Source organism: Dipodomys merriami, unplaced genomic scaffold (genome assembly GCF_024711535.1).
Source record: "Dipodomys merriami isolate MVZ:Mamm:240054 unplaced genomic scaffold, mDipMer1.0.p SCAF_35, whole genome shotgun sequence".
In the NCBI taxonomy this organism is placed as follows: Eukaryota; Metazoa; Chordata; class Mammalia; order Rodentia; family Heteromyidae; genus Dipodomys; species Dipodomys merriami.
Window position 1 is genome coordinate 14,591,796 of NW_027205048.1, and position 17,922 is coordinate 14,609,717.

Consider the following 17,922-nt stretch of genomic DNA (forward strand, 5'->3'; position numbering starts at 1 on the left):
GAGGCCGGGGTGCCGTGAGCCCCCGTGCTCTGGGAGGCCGGGGTGCTGTGCAGCTCTGTGCTCTGGGAGGCTGGGGTGCTGTGCAGCCCCCGTGCTCTGGGAGGCCGGGGTGCCGTGCAGCTCCCGTGCTCTGGGAGGCCCCAGTGCTGTCCATCGTCCACCCTGCCACCCTCCAGGTGCTGCTCCTGGACTCTGCCTGCTCCCAGCGCTGGGATGGAGGAAGCAACGTGAATGGGGAGGGGCAGCCTTTCTCTCTTGTCTATTTTATCTTTCAGAAAAATAAATCTTGCTCAGGAACCTTCTAGAAGTTTCTCCTACTATCTTATGGGCGGAATTCCATCCCGTGCACACTAACTGTTCTGCAGCAAAGAGCATGGATGCACAGTTTAGGTGAATTAATATTTAACCTTCTGGGCAGCCTGTAGCAGTGGTCAGCTCCTACTGAAAACAGATTTGTTTGTTTTAGCAATGTCAGTGTGGAGACTGGCTGTAGGTCAGGCCATGAGCTCCATCTTCTTTAATCTTTTTTTCTTCTTCTCTTGTCTCTTTACTGGGGATTGAACTCAGAGCCTCTCTCGGCCAATTGAGCCATGCCTCCTGCCCTTTGGCTTTTCATTATTTGACTCACAGGGTCTCACTTTTGCTATCCTCCCGCCTATCCTTTCTGTGTGGCTTGGTTACAAATCTGTACCACTATGCCTGGTTTGTTGGTTGAGATGGGGGTCATGCAAACTTTTATTCTTAGGCGGGGTTGGGACTACAGTCCACCTGATCTCTGCCTTCCAAATAGCCTGATCTCTGCCTTCCAAATAGCGGAATTACAGGCATGAGCCTCCCCACCCAGCCCTGCAGGCCTAGGTGTTTTGATTGTAGCAGGGCACTTTCGCCTTTGCCCACCCTGGTCTTGGGAAGCTTTCTTAAGTTCTTCCTGCCTAGGTAAAGGTGTCACTGTGTATTGATTCCGCGTCTCTCTCATACTCTGTCTGTGTACAGATGTGTGGGGCCTGAGTGTTTCCCTGCAGAGGCGGAGACATTGTCCACTGTCTTCTGGCACTCAGGTGTAGAAAGAGCAGTCTGGCTGGAATCCAGTCTCCAGTCTCTGCCTGGGAGGGATGATGTGTTCTCCTACAGATAGTGGTAACAGTTAGTTATTCTGTCTTTGGAGTTCTAAAATGTCACCAGCAGTGTGTGTGAGTGGACCTGCTTCAGTCCATCCTTTGGGCACTCAGTGGGTGTTTTAGGCAGAAGATCTCCCCTTGGACTTTTCTCTTTATTGATTTTTTTCTCCCTCTGCGTCTAGAATTCTAATTAAATTAGAATTCAGCTCATTGCTGCCAATATCTTCATCTCTTCCGCCTCTCTCACTGTCTCTGCTAAAAAGTAGAGTTTCTTGGGCTAAATCTTCTGGACTGGAAGTTTTTAAATCAGCCTACAGAGAAAACATGGCCATTGCCCATATTTTTTATATAGCCCTTGAGCTAAGGATGGATTTTATATTTTTAACTGGTTAGAAAAAAAGAAAAATATTTCATGGTTGATGAAAATGATATGAAATGCAAATTTCAATGTTTATAAATAAAGTTTTATTGAAACGCTGCCATGGCCATCCATTTCCATATTGCCTGTGGTTGCTTCCTGCTACAACAGCATCTGTCCAGACATTGTGTGGCTTACAATGCCCAGAATGTTTTCTTCCTGGTCCTTTATAGAAGGAGCTGGCTGATTTGTTCTATACTATCTGCCTGGCTTCTAGCCATGCTCATTCTACAAGTCATTCACCATTTTTTCCCAGTAATAATACTTGTATTTTTCTAATACTTTTGTCTTCTGTTATTCTTTTATCAGATGGACCAGCTATTTTGTATGTTTTTTTTTTTTTTTTTTTTTTTTTGGGTCCGGTCGTGGGGCCTGAACTCTGGGCCTGGGCGCTGTCCCTCAGCTCTTCAGCTCAAGGCTAGCACTCTACCACTTGAGCCACAGCACCATTTCCAGCTTTTTTCTTTTTGCTTATGTAGTGCTGAGGAATCAAACCCAGGGCCTCAGGCATGCAAGGCAAGCACTCTACCACTGAGCCATCTTCCCAGCCCCTTGTATGGGTTTGTTACTCATGTTTTATTTAAACTTTTTAAATAAGTATAAAAAGATAAATTACACACAATCTGTTTGTGTATACATTTGTGTGTAATCATGTAAAACTCAATAAGATTTCATAATGTGGACATATCTGCAGAACCAACCAAAAGATAAATGAAGTTAGGAACAGCCCTGTTTGTATTCCTATGCAAGTACGCTCTAAATCATCCTGCGTTATGGCAATATGTCATGATTTGTCTAATAATTCAACGGCCCAGGTTCTTTCCAGTTTGGGTTTAAAATACTAGTGCCATAAACATTGCTGTAAGTGTTAAGGAGCAGTCTGTGTACAGTTTCATAAAGTGGGAATAAGGTTGCTGAGTCCTGGAGTGTAAAAGTGTTCATCTACAGTTGGTCTGTCGTGTGCCAGACAAGAGAGCTGCCTGCAGTTGCTCCTTGACACCACCAGCCCGTGGTAGGATCAGTCTTTCTGTTTTAGTCATTCTGACAGGTGTGTCTAGTCACATGACACTTCATAGGGATATGAAAAGTTTGCTTTTGTATGTGCCTGTCCTGGGAATTGAATTCAGGACCTGGCACTGTCCCTTAGTGCTTTTTGTTCAAGGCTAGCTTTCTACCTCTTGAGCCACAGCTTCACTTCCAGCTTTTTGCTGATTAATTGGAAATAGGAATCTCAGGAACTTTCCTGTCAGAGCTGGCTTCGAACTGCAATCCTCAGCTCTCAGCCTCTGGAGTAGCTTGGATTACAGGCCTGAGTCACTGGTGCCTGGTTTATAAGGATATGTTCTCAGAAATGCACCCTTAGATGATCACTGCTCAGACACTGCAGAGTGTGTTTACACAAACGGGCAGTTGCCGTGGCTCAGCAAAACCGTGTATGTGATGCATCGTTGACTTAAGCAGAGCCAGTGCAATGTAGTAGGGCAACACTGAAATCTTTCCTCTTGGGATTATTAATGAGAAGATTTCCCACTATTATTTTACTACAGCATAGGTCTGCGCCAGTGCTGGAAGGCAAGAGAAAAGAAATCGAAGAGCAGGGAGCATAAAAACAAAATTCTTTTATTCATAGACATGATCTTTTTCTGGTTGTGACTCTTCATTTAAAGATGTCCTCTATTTCTTCTATTTTTTAAAATTATGAGCGACTATTGAATTTGATTAAATGTTTTTTCTGCATCCATTGAGATGATTAAATAATTTGATAATGTGGTGCATTATTCTGATTGAATCTAGAATGTTAAACCAACTTTGCATGCTTAGCATAAACTACTTAATAATGATGTTTTCTCCTTTTTCTTTGTCATTGATTTTGATTTGCTTATATTTGTTTAGGTCTTCTGAGTCTATGTTTGTGAAGGAATTTAGACTAAAACTCTCTCTTCTGGCTAACTGTGGATTTTAAACATAGCCTGTTTTTATACCAGTTTCTTACAGACAGAAGTGCTGCTTCATAAAGCCCATCTTAGAATCTGGGAAGGCTTGTTGGGAGCAGACCCCTGTGCGACTTTGGCAGACGGATTAGTTCGTGTGATTGAGCCTGCCAAGTCTTTTGCTTTTTAGTAAGTGGTGTCACCATCAATTGGTTGCCAGCATTGACTCCTCTTTCCCTCAGAACCCAGAGGCATTTTCCAGATCTCCATGTCTCTTCCAACAGCCATGGCAGTGGGTGGCCAAGGCGAAAGGAGGCGTAAGGGCTGAGGCCTGAGCTGGATGGAGTGCGCGTGTATATGTGCAGCAGGCACTCTCAGGGTCCAGATGTCAGTTCTGGGTGGAGTGCGCGTGTATGTGCAGCATGCAATCTCAGGGTCCAGATGTCAGTTCTGGGTGGGTGTGAGGATGTTCCTGGGAGATCTTCTCCTCCCCTCTTCTTTTACAGGGAGCTGAGCTCAGGGGAGGCAGTCAAGGAAGTCAGTGGCGGTTTGGGGGGAGGGAACACATTGATTCTTTGGTTTACCACTACTCCTGGAATGTTAAATAAAACAACAACAACAACAACAACAACAATAATAATAATAGAAACAATCAATTTGCAAACATATAATGAGTGCAGAATGCCAAGAGCTCTGGGACTGGAAAGTCTTTTGCTATTGACTAATTTAATTGAGGGTGTGAATGATGAAGTGGAGTCAGCCTTGCTTCCTCCCAACTCCCAATCTGTTGAAAGGGTGTGTTCCCCATGATTCAAGGTCATGGGGACAAAGATGGTGGGGTTGTGATACCCCAGCGACGTCTCTCCTACTCCCCGCCACCCCCCCCCCCCCCCAGCAGGACCTCATTCTCTACCTCCCCACTGCATCGAGGCCTCCCTTGGGTCCAAACCTGACCCTTCCTGATGGTCCACATTCAGTCTCTTGTCCCTCTTATCACTTCACCCAGTTGTGTGTCCATTACCCTTTCATAACATGGTCTAAAGAGACTTGCCCCGTGCCCTCAGGCACGTTCAAAGTCAATATGGGGACTTCTTGTTTGGGCTGCTCAGACACCTGCATGGAGCACAGGAAAGAGCCTCATTCAACCGCTGTCACGCACCGTGGGTCTCACAAAGGGACCTAGAGGACACGCAGGGTGATCCTGTTTCAATAGCCTTCTCTGCAATTAGTCCACAGTTGTCTGCAGACAAGATGGCTGGGCGTTTTCAAATGGGTGACCTTCTCTAAGCTTAAACATTTACCTTCTGCCGAGCTATCGCTGTTCATTTGCCGAGCACAGTCCCTTTCTTCACAAGGAGGTTGGGGGCAAGTCCCTGTCTGGATTTCTAATGAATGCAGTTGGAATCCTGAAAGCCTAGGCTCTGATTGGCTCGCTTGGTGGCAGGGGTGCGGGAATGGGACACGTGGCCTGAAGTGGGCTCGCAGTCTAGGGGAAGACCAGCAGAACCTGTAGCCGAGTCCCGCATTGGTCAACCTGCTCGGGTCAGGGGAAAAGCACAAGGAGACCCATTGAGCACCACCCCCACAATCTCCTGGGGCCCATGGTTTGCAGCTCATGAATGCCTTGTGGACTATAAATGTTCAGAATCTTAACCGCCAAGGTGCACATCCTGCGGAGATGTTATATTTCCATACGTTTGAATGTCTGAGTCAGTCAGAGCCTGGGCGCTCAGACCCTCCTTGCGGTGGAAGTGGGAGCCCCTCCCGCAGCCCCCCTTGCTCAGGCAGGACAGCAGGCTGGTCCTCAGAGCTCAGGCACTGGCATCGGCAGATGAGCGCAGCCAGCACGGGCCCCAGGCCGAGGGAGGCCCTTGGCTCCCCCGGAAGGGGAGCATGACTGGGCAGATTCCTCCTGTGGGAAACACAGGCCCAGTGTCCTGCCTGGTCAGGTCTTCTGATGATAACAAGGGGAGACAGACATCTGTAGCTTCCCTTGAAGTTGGCAGCAAAGCAGCCATTGATGGAACAATGGGGCGTCTGTGGGGCGGCCAGCGTGTGGGGGAGGGGCTCCAGGGGTCTGGAGTCCGAGCTGCTGGCCGGGCCACCTTGGCCCAGTCAGGGCCCTTTTGAGCCTCTTTTTCGTCATTGGGGAGGAAATCTAGAAGAATCTAGAGGAATGTAGAAGATTCCATCTGTAGGGATATGTTCAGTTTCAGGATTTTCAGCCTCCAGTACACAGAGTATCATGCTTCACTGATGAAGTGCTCAGTACCTTGACATTGAGTTCATAAAAGAATGAATTATTCACCTAGCTTTTTTCTTTTAACAAAGAGAATCAGCCTTGTAGGAAAGTCAGCCCTGCCCCTGGTCCCTGGCCTGTTTTATTCTTAACTAATTCTCCACTAAATTTTCCTTTGATGCTGTCTGCTCCTAGACTTCGGTTTCTTTTTTCCCCATTAAACTCCAGCTTTTAGAAAAACAAACTCCCCGACTCCACTGCAGCCTTCTGGACGGAGCCCCGGGGAGGGAGCTGGCTGCAACATTTTTGGCAAAGGTTCTGAAGTTCACACCGCAGCTTCCAGGCTTCCTGCGTGCCAGGCAAGTCCTCTGCAGAGCGACCCACACCCCCGCCCCCTGTTGTTTCATTGTTTTGTTTCTGAGATAGGGTCGTGCCAACTTTTTGCCTGGGCTGACTTTGAACACACCACCCCACAAGTAGAGGGAATTATAGGCATGTGTAACAGCCCCGCCTTTGGGTGGCTTTCATGTGGGTCCCCTGGTCAAGGCCTGCCGATCGGCAACCCCATTCCCCTTCCACATCAAACTGGCATGGCTTTTCCTTGAGCACAGGAAGCACTGGAAGGCCTGGGGCTCTGGGCGTGGCCTTGGTGTCCTGGTGGACAAATGGGGATTTGCTTGTCAGGTTCATCTGTTTGGTGGATGTAGAAATTCAAGCTGGCAGGCCTAGAGATTTGTCCAAGCACACTCAGTTCAGGTGACCCCAGGACACCAGTACCTTTGTCCTATAGAATGCCCGGCCTGCACACGGAGCTGGCAGGAATAGGACAGAGCCACTGATGTTATGGTTTAAGCTGGGTTTTCTTAAGTGTACAAGACATTGAACACAGAGACTCACTGAAAACGGAGGAGGAAAGACTTGCCTTCCCTGTTCTTCAATCCTTCTGAGACCCTTATTTCTGAGCCAAGAAATGGAATCCCCTAAGATCCCAGCTCTCCCGAGCTGCTGAGCCAGGACCAAGTTCACAGTCATCTGACCCCAAAGGCTCCGCTTCTCCCCTGAGGAATCTACAGGCATCAGCTTGGCAGGGTCAAAAGAGTGTGTGTCCAGCGGCTGGACGTGTCTTCATGTCAGTCATGTCCTCCTGGAGTCCCTTTGTGGCAGGAGATCCCTAAGCGTAAAGGACGGACTTCTTCACGCTTCTGTTCCCTCTTCATGGCTTCAGTCACAGGAGTCACTCTGGATTAGGTCAAGGCACAGTCACCTTCCAGGAGAAGCTGCTGGTGTGGGCATCTGCTGCCTGGGTCCTAAGGACAGCATCCAGATGTACGGGGTCCCCACACTCAAACCTCCTCTCTATCTGCCCTGGCTCTCACTTTCCCCTTGGGGTGCAGGCTCTTCGAGTGCTGCCAGGCCTGTGGTTCAGGAACTGCACTGGAGACCACACCGAGGCTGACCCAGTTCCTTGGTGCCAGCCACTCCACCCTCTGTGTGGGCCTCGGCCATAGCCTTGCTGTGAATGGCAGTCCCCAGCCAGCCCCGATTCCGATGATTGCGGCCTGGTGGGTGTCCCTGCCGCGGACCACCTGGCTCCTGAGAGACCCACCGCCAACGCCTCCCACAGCAGATGGCCTGCTCCTCCTGTCTTCCGCCCGGTTGCTACCAAGGCCAGAACCCTACACGGGCAGAAGAGGACCTGAGGGGCTGTGGTCAAGGTCAACCTGTCCATCTGGACTCAGGTGTGCCGTGGGGAGCCACAGACTGGCTCTGGCAGAGGAGCTGTTTCTCAGGCTCTTGGTTCTCATCCAGTCATTTAGCTTCAAATTCTACTCTGTGCTCAGACCTGCAGCCACTCCAGCAGGTGGACAGACCAGTCATCTGACCAAGGCCAGTCATCCTATGCTTTGTCCAGAAGAAGCTTGGCCGGAGAAGACCCCACCTCCGTTTAGCCAGGGACCCCGTAGTTGGTGCTGTAGTTAGCAAAAATGTTCATGCACCACCAACAGCTTCCTCTCCACAGCCCAAGTGCTGAGAGGCCGTCAGTGCCATGCTGACAAATGCTTCTGTTTAGCTGCTTGATCAGGCCTTCTTGTATGGGTCAGTCTAATCTAAATCAGAGGCAATAGTTTAGTGTCAAATTGTTCACACACTAGCAATCTGAAGAGGAAGCCATACTTTTGTGTTTTGGACAGTGTGAAACCTAAACAGATGCACTTCTACTCAGTACTCCTATCTTCCCAGAGGAGAATTAGAAGGTCAATGAAGTAGCCTTGTAAAAGAAAAAGCCCATTGATAGATCAAATATTCAGAACTTATATATATATATATATATATATATATATATATATATCTGTATGTGAATATATATATATATATGTATATATATGAATAGTGTTGTATTCTGTATTTCTTTCTTTCTTTTTTTTGTCGGCCATGGGGCTTGAACTCTGTGCCTGGATGCTGTCCCTCAGCTCTTCAGCTCAAGGCTAATGCTCTACCACTTGAGCCAAAGCACCACTTTTGGTTTTCTGGTGGTTCATTGGAGAAAAGAGTCTCATGGACTTTCCTGCCTGGGCTGGCTTTGAACCATGATCCTCAGATCTCAGCCTCCTGAGAAGTTAGGATTATAGATGTGAGCCACCGGCACCCACCTATGTATTCTGTATTTCTTAAGCTGGCAACATGCATTTCTTATTCTGAGCAAGTGAACAAATATTTGTCTTCAGGAACAACATGTCAACATTAAAAAATGTTTTAGGAAAGAAAATACAAGCCCATACCTCCATGTCTGGGTGAATGTAGTCATACTAATGCTGTTAGGCATTAGTTGATAATTTTGCAGTATTCCGCTCTTTTACACTTATGCCTGTTTTTTTCCCCCTTCTCCCACTAGTGGTAACTTTGTTTTTATTCCAATGTGGGCTTTACTGGATTCCTTTTCTCAAAATGGCACTGGCAATGTCTTAGTAATTTCCAGGAGCTAGTGGAATGGGACCCCGTGGCTGGTCCCTTTCTCTTGGGAGAGATGCATTTGTTGAATGAGGTGATCTTATTTACTTGATTTGGAGCAAGGTGCGGGTGGAGGTGGTGTGTGAATGACTTCACTGCTGAACTTTTTGTTCTGTTAATGCTGATGGCCGCTGATTTGCTGGCCTTCTTCAGATCACAGTTCTGCCATCTCAGTATCTCAATTCTTGTCATCTTTTTGATTTGCCTCTTTTTGGACAGGCAAATCACCTGACCGGCGTTGCCCGGAAGGAGCTGGTACCGCAGCGTGCCATTCTCCTTCAGCTGTCATCTGATACCTGCCATCTCCTGCCAGCCTCATTTACATGTTGCCAATTCTAGACAGAAACATCAAGTCTAATTTAGGCACCATTTTATCTGCTTATTTTTCCACAGACATGAGTACATCTCTCTGTATTATGTAAGTATTTAAGCTTTCACTCCAACTGTCTTTCAGCACTTACAACAGACAACCAAACAGACAAATGCACAGTGCCAGGATTTTTTTTTATGTACCTCATTCTTCAAAGGCTACCCAAAACAGAATGGAAGCAAGACGAGGGGAGGCCACACTAAATTTACAACAAATTTCCCACATGCATCTCTGAACAAGCTCATAGCGTTCAGAGGGATGTTAAGAAGTGATGGGTCATCTGAGTGAAATATGAATATTACTGTATTGGACAACATGAAAATCTTCCAGTAATAAGTTAAGTGTACAGAACGCTTGCATTCATTGCAGGCAGGCAATGCCACATGGCTGTAGCTCAGTAGTTACGATTCTCCAGGCGCATACGTTGGCCGGGTCTCAGAGGTGCTGGGTCCCTCAGGGACGAATTCATTTGCTCATGTGAAAAGTCAGGAGGGAAAGCAAGTGAAGGCAGAGGGCAGCCCAGTTCCATACCTGGGGACCCGGATTCTTGGGGCTGGACCCTCCACACACAAATGGCTTGCTGCTGCTGCAGTGAAGTTTCCCTTATAGGTGCCAGGAACGTGTCTCTGAGTGCACACACGATTTCAGTGTGGCACATGCCTGTGGTTTTTCCAGAGGGCTCTGTAGGACAGACTGTCATGTGCTGTTAGCATTTAGAACAGGAGGGAAACCTGAGCAAGGAAGTGACAATTGTAGCTGCTTTTCTGTGGAGGGCAACTGATAAAAAGCTAGCAGGAAATGAAAATAGCAGTGTCGGTCACAGTTCAGTGAGCTAAGAGAGCACCTCACCTAACCCTGCTAGGAGGAGGGCCTTGGGAAATTAAAGCCATCCCGTGCTCCACAGCCCCCAGCTTGCCATATGCAGACATTAAGATGAGTTGGTGAATCCATTTTTGCAACAGAGAAAAGATGTGATTCAGGGTTGAGGTTAAACCTTGAAGGATTCTGGAAGGAGAGGGCTCGGGGGACCTGGGGCATGCCGAACAGAATTTCTCCTTCCCCGCTTGTGTGACCCTAGGAAGCCTGAAGCTGTGCCTGATGGAATGCACCTCTGTCCTCTGCTCCCATGCAGCCTCTAGACTGAGCATTTCTGTTCCCCACTACTGAGGACTGATAAGGAGCTTCCTTCCACATTAGAATGCTTCCTTCTTTCAGAGCTGTGTAGGGTCCATCAAAGGACCAAATTCTGGGGGTCTCTCCAATAGAAAGAGGAAGGGTGGGTAAATGCAGTCCTCATAGTCAGCACACATGGAAGGAGGTAATTGGAGAGGGTGGATGGGCTTGGGAAAGATGAGGGAGAATGATGGAGGGTGTGTGTGTGTGTGTGTGTGTGTGTGTGTGTGTGTGTGTGTGTGTGTGTGTGTGTGTGTGTGTGTGTGTGTGTGTGTGTGTGTGTGTGTGTGTGTGTGTGTGTGTGTGCGCATGCGCGCACATGCAAAATTGATCAAGGAATATGGATCAAAATGTATTATAAACTGACACACTCAGTTGGAACTCCTTTGTACAACTATTTGAAGATAATAAAATGAGAAAGAAAAAGCAATTGTCTCATATACACAAACTGCTTCGATTTTTGAGATTCAGTAGCTCTTGGTGATTGAGATTTTACATCTTCCTGGCTTCCCTGCCAATGTCTTGAGAAATGGCGGACTGGAATGCCTTCCTACGGCAGGGTGTGGCAAACTTCTAGGAAGGGCTACATAGTAAGTATTTGCAGCTTTGGAGGCCAGATGCCTCATTAGGATGCACTTGGGTGTGTGAAAGTAGCAGCAGACACAATATGGGCAAATATTTTCAAGTGGAAGACTGGAATGAATTCCAAGTAATAAATTAGAAGCTTTGGGAGTTAGTGATAAAAAGGTCTGCATGTCTCCTCTAGACAAGAAAAGAGGCAATCAGAAACTCCAAGAAAACAAATGCAGGACTATACAAGAAAAATCATGGAAGTATGAAGTAATGTATCCTCTTTGGAATATCTTCCCTTCCCTTCCCTTCCCTCTCTCCAAATATATAAACCTTTATTGATTTCAAATTTTTTAATGTTTAAATGTAAATATACAATTTGTCATCCTAAGTGTGCCACTTTAGTGTAGTTTATAGCCTCAAGCAATTCTTCACTGTTATGCAATCCATCTCGAGAACTGGTTTTTTTTTTGAAACTTTACCTCTATATCTATGAAATAACAACCCTTACCCTCTACTTTACCCCAATCTCTTGGCAATCAACATTCAACGTCCTGTCTATCAATTCAACTACCTTTGGTACTTTGTATACATGGAACCACATGACATTTGTAGTTTGGTGATAGAATGACTTACAGTGTAAGTCCTCAAGATACATCCATCTGGTAATATGTATCAGAGTTTCCTTCCTTTTAAAGGCTGGCTAATATTCCATCATGTGGATATGCAACATTTCATCTATCAGCTTATCCATTGATGGGTACATGGTTTATTCCTACCTTATGGTCATTGTAAATAATGCTGCTATGCACATAGAAACCAATATTGTTGTTTTATTTTTAATATTTAAAAAAATTAAAATGATCTCTAATTAGTTGTACAAAGGGGCTTCAATTCAACCGATAGTTGTTTGTAAAAAGTTGTTCTTGCATGGAAACCAATCCTCTATTTCTAAAGTGACTGTATTCATATTTCCTGTAGGGATTAAAAGATCATTCTTTAAAACATCACCTTTAACATCCTCATTTGCATCATCAGTTACCATCTCTAAGGTGTCCAGGGTGGAGAGTTTGGCCGGGAATACCTCTTTTAGTTCCACCAGGTGGCTTTCTTCATTTCAGAGCAGGCGTGAGCTCAGAGGCGAAGAGACCTGCCAAAGACTAAAAGTAGGGAATAATTCTGTCAGCCTGAAAGACGTTGCTGATAGACTCTCATTGTATAGACTCTATTGTGGCTTGACTCTGTAGATAAGGCTGCTCACTGATAATCTTTAATCTAGTAAATTTAATGAAACTCTTTTCTAATGGACGAGACAGGGTGACATTGTACATTCCATGTAAAAAACAGAAATCTGCCAGAAACTCTGCCAGCTAAGATAAGACAGAGTAGCAGATACGATTTAACTATTAAAAACCATAGGATTCATTTTTCATGGGCAAGAAGGTAGATGTGTGTGGGTTATTGGTGTGGCTGCTTCTATTTGTATTTTTCTTCTAAATATAAATGTTGTGTTGTTAATTCACCTGTTAATGACAGCTGATTACCAAACCATAAATATACTTATTGGGTCTAATGGCTTATGCATATTAAGCACTCGACAGTCTCGATCATGAGTTAGTTTGTCAGTTTTCTGTGGAATTACCTGATTCTTTGTGCCATCAGTTGATTCATGTTTTTGCTCTTCTCATTATTGCTATTTTTTTCCTGGCAAACAGATTTTACTTTTTTTTTTTTTTTGTCAGCTGTGGGGCTTGAACTCTGAGCCTAGAAACTGTCCCTGAGCTCTTCAGCTCAAGACGAGTGCTCTACCACTTGAGCCACTTGAGTACCACTTCTATTTTTTTTTCTTCTGGTGGTTAATTGGAGATAAAAGTCTCATGGACTTCCCTGCCTGGGCTGGCTTTGAACCACGATCCTCAGATCTCAGCCTCCTGAGTAGCTAGGATCCCAGATATGAGCCACTGGCAAACACATTTTTTTTTTAAGGAAAGGGTGAGAAATACAATTCTCTTGTGTAATCTAGGCTCCAGAGATCACATTTTCTCAAATTTCTTCTGGAAAAGAGCAAGTCTGATTTCTTAAGGCTTTATTTTCAAATAATTTCAGAAATGTTAACAAATACATGGCGCTCATTACTTTTGTCTCAGGTTTGGAGGAGTTAAAAAAAAAAGGCATGAATATGTACATTAAAGTTCCAATGCTGTGACTTTGAAGTCCCATGGTACTTAGCATTGAAAAATATTTGGCCACTAGTGATTTGCTCCCTGCGTGCCGAGACACAGTTGTGATTTTCTCGGCAGTGAGTGTTCAGGCTGAGTCTGCCAGAGCGTGCTGCTCCCCAGGGACAGCAGAGAATGCCCTTTTCAATGTCTTCATTCTTCCTGCTTGAGCACCTAGCAGTGCCGGGTCTGCCGTCCGCCCTGGGCAGTCAGGAAGGAGACCTGAGCTGGAGTTCCAGCCTAAGTCCAATGGGGGTCAGGGAATGGAGCCTGCAGAAAGGGCCTGGCTGGAATCCCAGTGACTCCCATTCTCCAGATCCCTTTGCTTTGCAAGTTGCTGGGGAGCTCACTGGCTGGGTGCTCCTGCTCATTCCCCCCCCCTTTCTCTCTCTCTCCCTCTTTCTCTCTTTCTTCTTGGTCATGGGGCTTGAACTCTGGGTCTGGGCGCTGTTCCTCAGCTCTCCCGCTCAAGGTGAGTGCTCTACTACTTGAGCCACATCACCACTTCTGGTTTTCTAGTGGTTTATCGGAAATAAGAGTCTCCTGGCTAAATGTATATATAAGATACAGGGTACCAAAATCAAGTACAGTGACAACAGGGGGAAGAACATACAAAGGAAACAAAAAAAATCACATAGTACATTAACAACAACAACAAAGCAAGACCTCTTGTGTCCATATCTTGGGGTTCATTAAGCTGTACACTTTTTTTTTGTCGGTCATGGGGCTTGAACTCTGGGCTTGGGCGCTGTCCCTCAGCTCTTCAGCTCAAGGCGAGCGCTCTACCACCTGAGCTACAGCGCCACTTCCGGTTTTCTGGTGGTTTATTGGAGATAAGAGTCTCATGGTCTTTCCTGCCTGGGCTGGCTTTGAACCACGATCCTCAGATCTCAGCCTCCTGAGTAGCTAGGATTATAGGCGTGAGCCACCAGCGCCTGGCTTGTACACTTGATTTTGGTACCCTGCATCTTGTATATACATTTGTTTAATTTGGGGAGGGGAAGGGGAATAACAAAACACTGAAACAAGGACACAGGATGACCCGTTGCAACAATGATGCCTACAAGACACTATATTGAAAATGAACCTTACAACTTTGGGGGGGCAGGATGGGGTGGTGTGGGAGGAATTAGGGAGTTGGGGAGGGGAAGGAATAGCAAGAGAACAACAAAGGCGGAGGTAACAATGCTCGATAGGAAATGTGCTCATTGCCTGACTCATGTAACTGTAACCCCTCTGCGTCTTTTCAATTAAAAAAAAAAGTCTCACAGCCTTTCCTGCCCGGGATAGCTTTGAACCGCCATCCTCCAATCTCAACCTCCTGAGTAGCTAGTATTACAGTTGTGCAGCAGAGACCCCGAAGCCTGTGAGTTTCTGGAAGTATGCACCTCACAGTGATGGCTTATTTTCTTTTTAGAATGAGTCAGGAAAAAATGTGTATTGTCTGATAAGATAAGCGCTATCTGGAAAAATAAACTTCACACCAAGTATTAGGACAAATTCTAAACGAAACAAAGATTTACATGGAAAATGAAACACCACAAATGTACTAGAAGAAAAATGAGATAATTCCTTTTTAACCTTGGAGTGGAGAAGCCTTATCTATAATACAAAAGCCAAAGTGGAAAAAAAAGTAAAAAAAAAACAAACAAACCATGGATATCATATCAAACAAAAAAGAAAGCAGACTACCAAAACAGAACAAATCAAAGCCAAAAGGCAAATAAAACTTGTACAGGTAAATTGTAATGAATCCTAGTAAAGGGCTAGCCTTCCTCACAAGAACTCCTAGAAATGTATTCTTTAAAAAAAAAAAACACAAGAGAAAAATAAGCAAAGATCATAAATAGATAGTTTACAGAAAAGGAAATATAAATTTCATATAAAACTGGAGAAACCATTTTTTTCTACCTATTTGAGTGCAAGAAAATGATGTTTGGTAATACTCTGCTGGTGAGGCAGCGGGAAGCAGATTTTTTTTTTTTAAACAGTCTTACCACATTACTCAAGCTGGCTTCCAACTTCTCAATTCAAGGGATCCTTCCTCGTAGCTATGACTACAGGTGCATGCCACTATGCTTGGCATTACCATAGGGAGGACACTTGCCATTAGTATCTACTGAACTCAGAAAGGCATATCCCTCTGACTTCCAGTTCTGAGAATTTGTTTTATAGTTCTATATGCAAGATGATGTTTATACCTGATTATTCACCACAGCGCTGTAATCACAACAAATGCAATTGATTTCTTATGTGCCGACCTATCAGCAGGGTGCAAAGAGAATTAACATGGCAGTTGCATGGCTGGTGACTGGTAGAGCCAGTATAGCGAGTGTCTCTTCATTAATTAAAGAGAACATGAGATGAAGTCGTCATCTGTGTCTCAATAAAGGAGAACTTAATTTGGCCTTTGGCGAGAGCCAATCAATAAATTAGTTGGCTGAGGGCAGAGATGAGCAGGGAGAGAAGGGTCAGGAGCTGTGTAAAAACAGGCATGTAGACACAACGAGCAACTTACAGAGGTAAAAACAAAAACAAACAAAATAGAATCAAATCCAAGCGGCCCCAGTGTGAGCACATCATTTTTCTGCGATGTGTATCAACTGCTGATTCTTAGCCTTGGGAGAGGCAGAGAGGATCTATTTCCCCCCTGGACCCCTGTGATTGTCTCCATTAGGACTGCATAGAGGGGCCATCAATCAGAAAGCCACGGTCACCAAGATGTCCGGGCCCATCGTTCCTCTTCCACCCAGCGCTAACAATGCTGAACGCAGCTCTGAGAGGGGTCCTCCCTTAGATCTGAGGTGCAGGCTTGCTGGGCGCTGTAGGGAAGGGTGTTCCATCACCGGGAGGTGGGCAGGGCGGGTGACGGCCCTGCGCTCCCCGCTGGCCTTGTAAAACTTGAATCATGGTGACAGGATTCTCTCCATCATCGTTTATGCTGAGCCTTCCTGGCTACATTACTGTTATTTAGCATCCTGCCGTCATCCATAAAGCACCTCTCTGCCATTAGTTTTTTATTTCTCACTCTCCTGAGGTTGGCTGTTCTCATTCCCTGTCTGCAGCTGAAAGAGAGATGAAAGGCTCTGTCCGGGGCTGCGCCACACCGGCTCCTGCCCAGGCCGGGAGCCCGGCCCCCCTGCAGAGCCCTGGTCCATGGGTGATGACCTCTGCCAGGAAAGCTGCAGGGCTGGAAATCAGGGGCCAGGTACCTGTCCTGCTCTGCTCCTCTTCTCCTCGTTATGGCCCCCGGGGGCAAATCTTCCTGTTTCTTTTGTGTGTCTCGAACCATAAAATGGACAAATGATGGTAGCCATGCCGGATGTGATGCTTTCTCTCGTGTAATAAATCCAAGAGTCCAAATACGATCATCAGGAAGGAAAGGCCCCAAACTCTCAAGCCAGGCACAGTCTAGGCCCGGCTGCTCACTGGAGTGAGGCTGGCACCCCGAGGGCATCCGTGGCACCTACCCCCCCCCCCCCCCCACCAGAGCTCTCCTCTGCTCACATCACTGCCACGTGCCGCAGCTCAACCTGAGTCAAAGCCGGGCTTTGGAGCTACGTAGGGCCCACCGCTTGGCCTCACCCCTACCCCGCTCTCCTCTCCCACCTGCTCCAGCCAAGCCGGCCGCCTGGCTGTCCCTCACACTCATTTGGATTGCACCTTTGACACCTGACATGGCTGCCTCGTGATCCCTGGCTCTTTCCTTCCTCTCGGTGAGGGCTCCTGCTCCATCCTGACTTCTCCTGCCTATCTTCTCCATAGCACTTTCGGGCACCTGGGTCGGACCTGTGTCTTCTACCTGTGCATTCCCTCGTGTCAGTCGCCACAGGCCACACCGGAAACCCTGTGGGGTGAGACGCTATGCTTTTCCCTGCTGTCTGCAGCATACCTTCCCTATTGCCTGGCTGGTGGGAGATAATACATATCTACTAAGTAAATGAACACTGCTCTGTGTTAGCAATTAATAACGGCAAGAATGATAGTGATTTGCATTACAGGCTGCAAAGCAGCTTGGATGCAAAGCCCAGTAGCAGTCAAGTATTACAGCCACGCTTGCCAACTGGGAGCTCGGACATATAAATACCGTCGCTTTATGTACACTGGGAATTATCTTGTTTCCAAACCCAGATTCCACTGGAGGACAGAACATTTCATGGTGCCAATACAAGGATACTTAGCATTTTACCCATCCCAGGCCAGACCCTGGGCATCAGCCTTTGCTGTACTGGGTCCTACAACTGGTCTACCTTGGGCTGAGAATGGGCCATCCCTTGAGCCCGCCTCTGAGGCACATTCTCCTCACAGGGCTGGGCTTGGAAGACCCCCATGGCTTCATCTTGGAGCATCACCATGAATCAGGTGCCATGCAATTCCTGGCACTTCAGCTGCCTTTTGTACCCCACAAAGGACAGATGAGGAATGGCTGTTCAGATCTCCTGCATGTCCTGAGAGATCATACCTGACCTTCTGCCAGTGGCTGCCACTTGGTCACCTCTTCTGATTCTCTCCAAGGTCCTTCCTCTCCAGTTCTCTAGGGAATGGTTTGGAGTGTCTGGCTTCAACAGGATAATCTCTGAGGCCACCCTCGTGGTAGGAGACAGGGGAGGGGCCCTCAAAAGCATCCTCACTCTGGCTCTTCTTCTGGGCTTCTCACCTTTCCCTTGGCTAGGGTGCGACTCCTTCTGGTTACTCCGTCTTCCCCCAGTACTCCAGTTGCCAGTGTGCTGGAGGGGAAGCTTTGAGAATCTGGCAAGTGGTTCTCTCTCAGGCACTTGGAACTGCCGGGCTCGCTGTCAGTTAATGGTTCAGGTACTGTCTTTCAAGGTAAACACATTAATAATGTTTTTAAATGCTATGCATACGATTTCACCT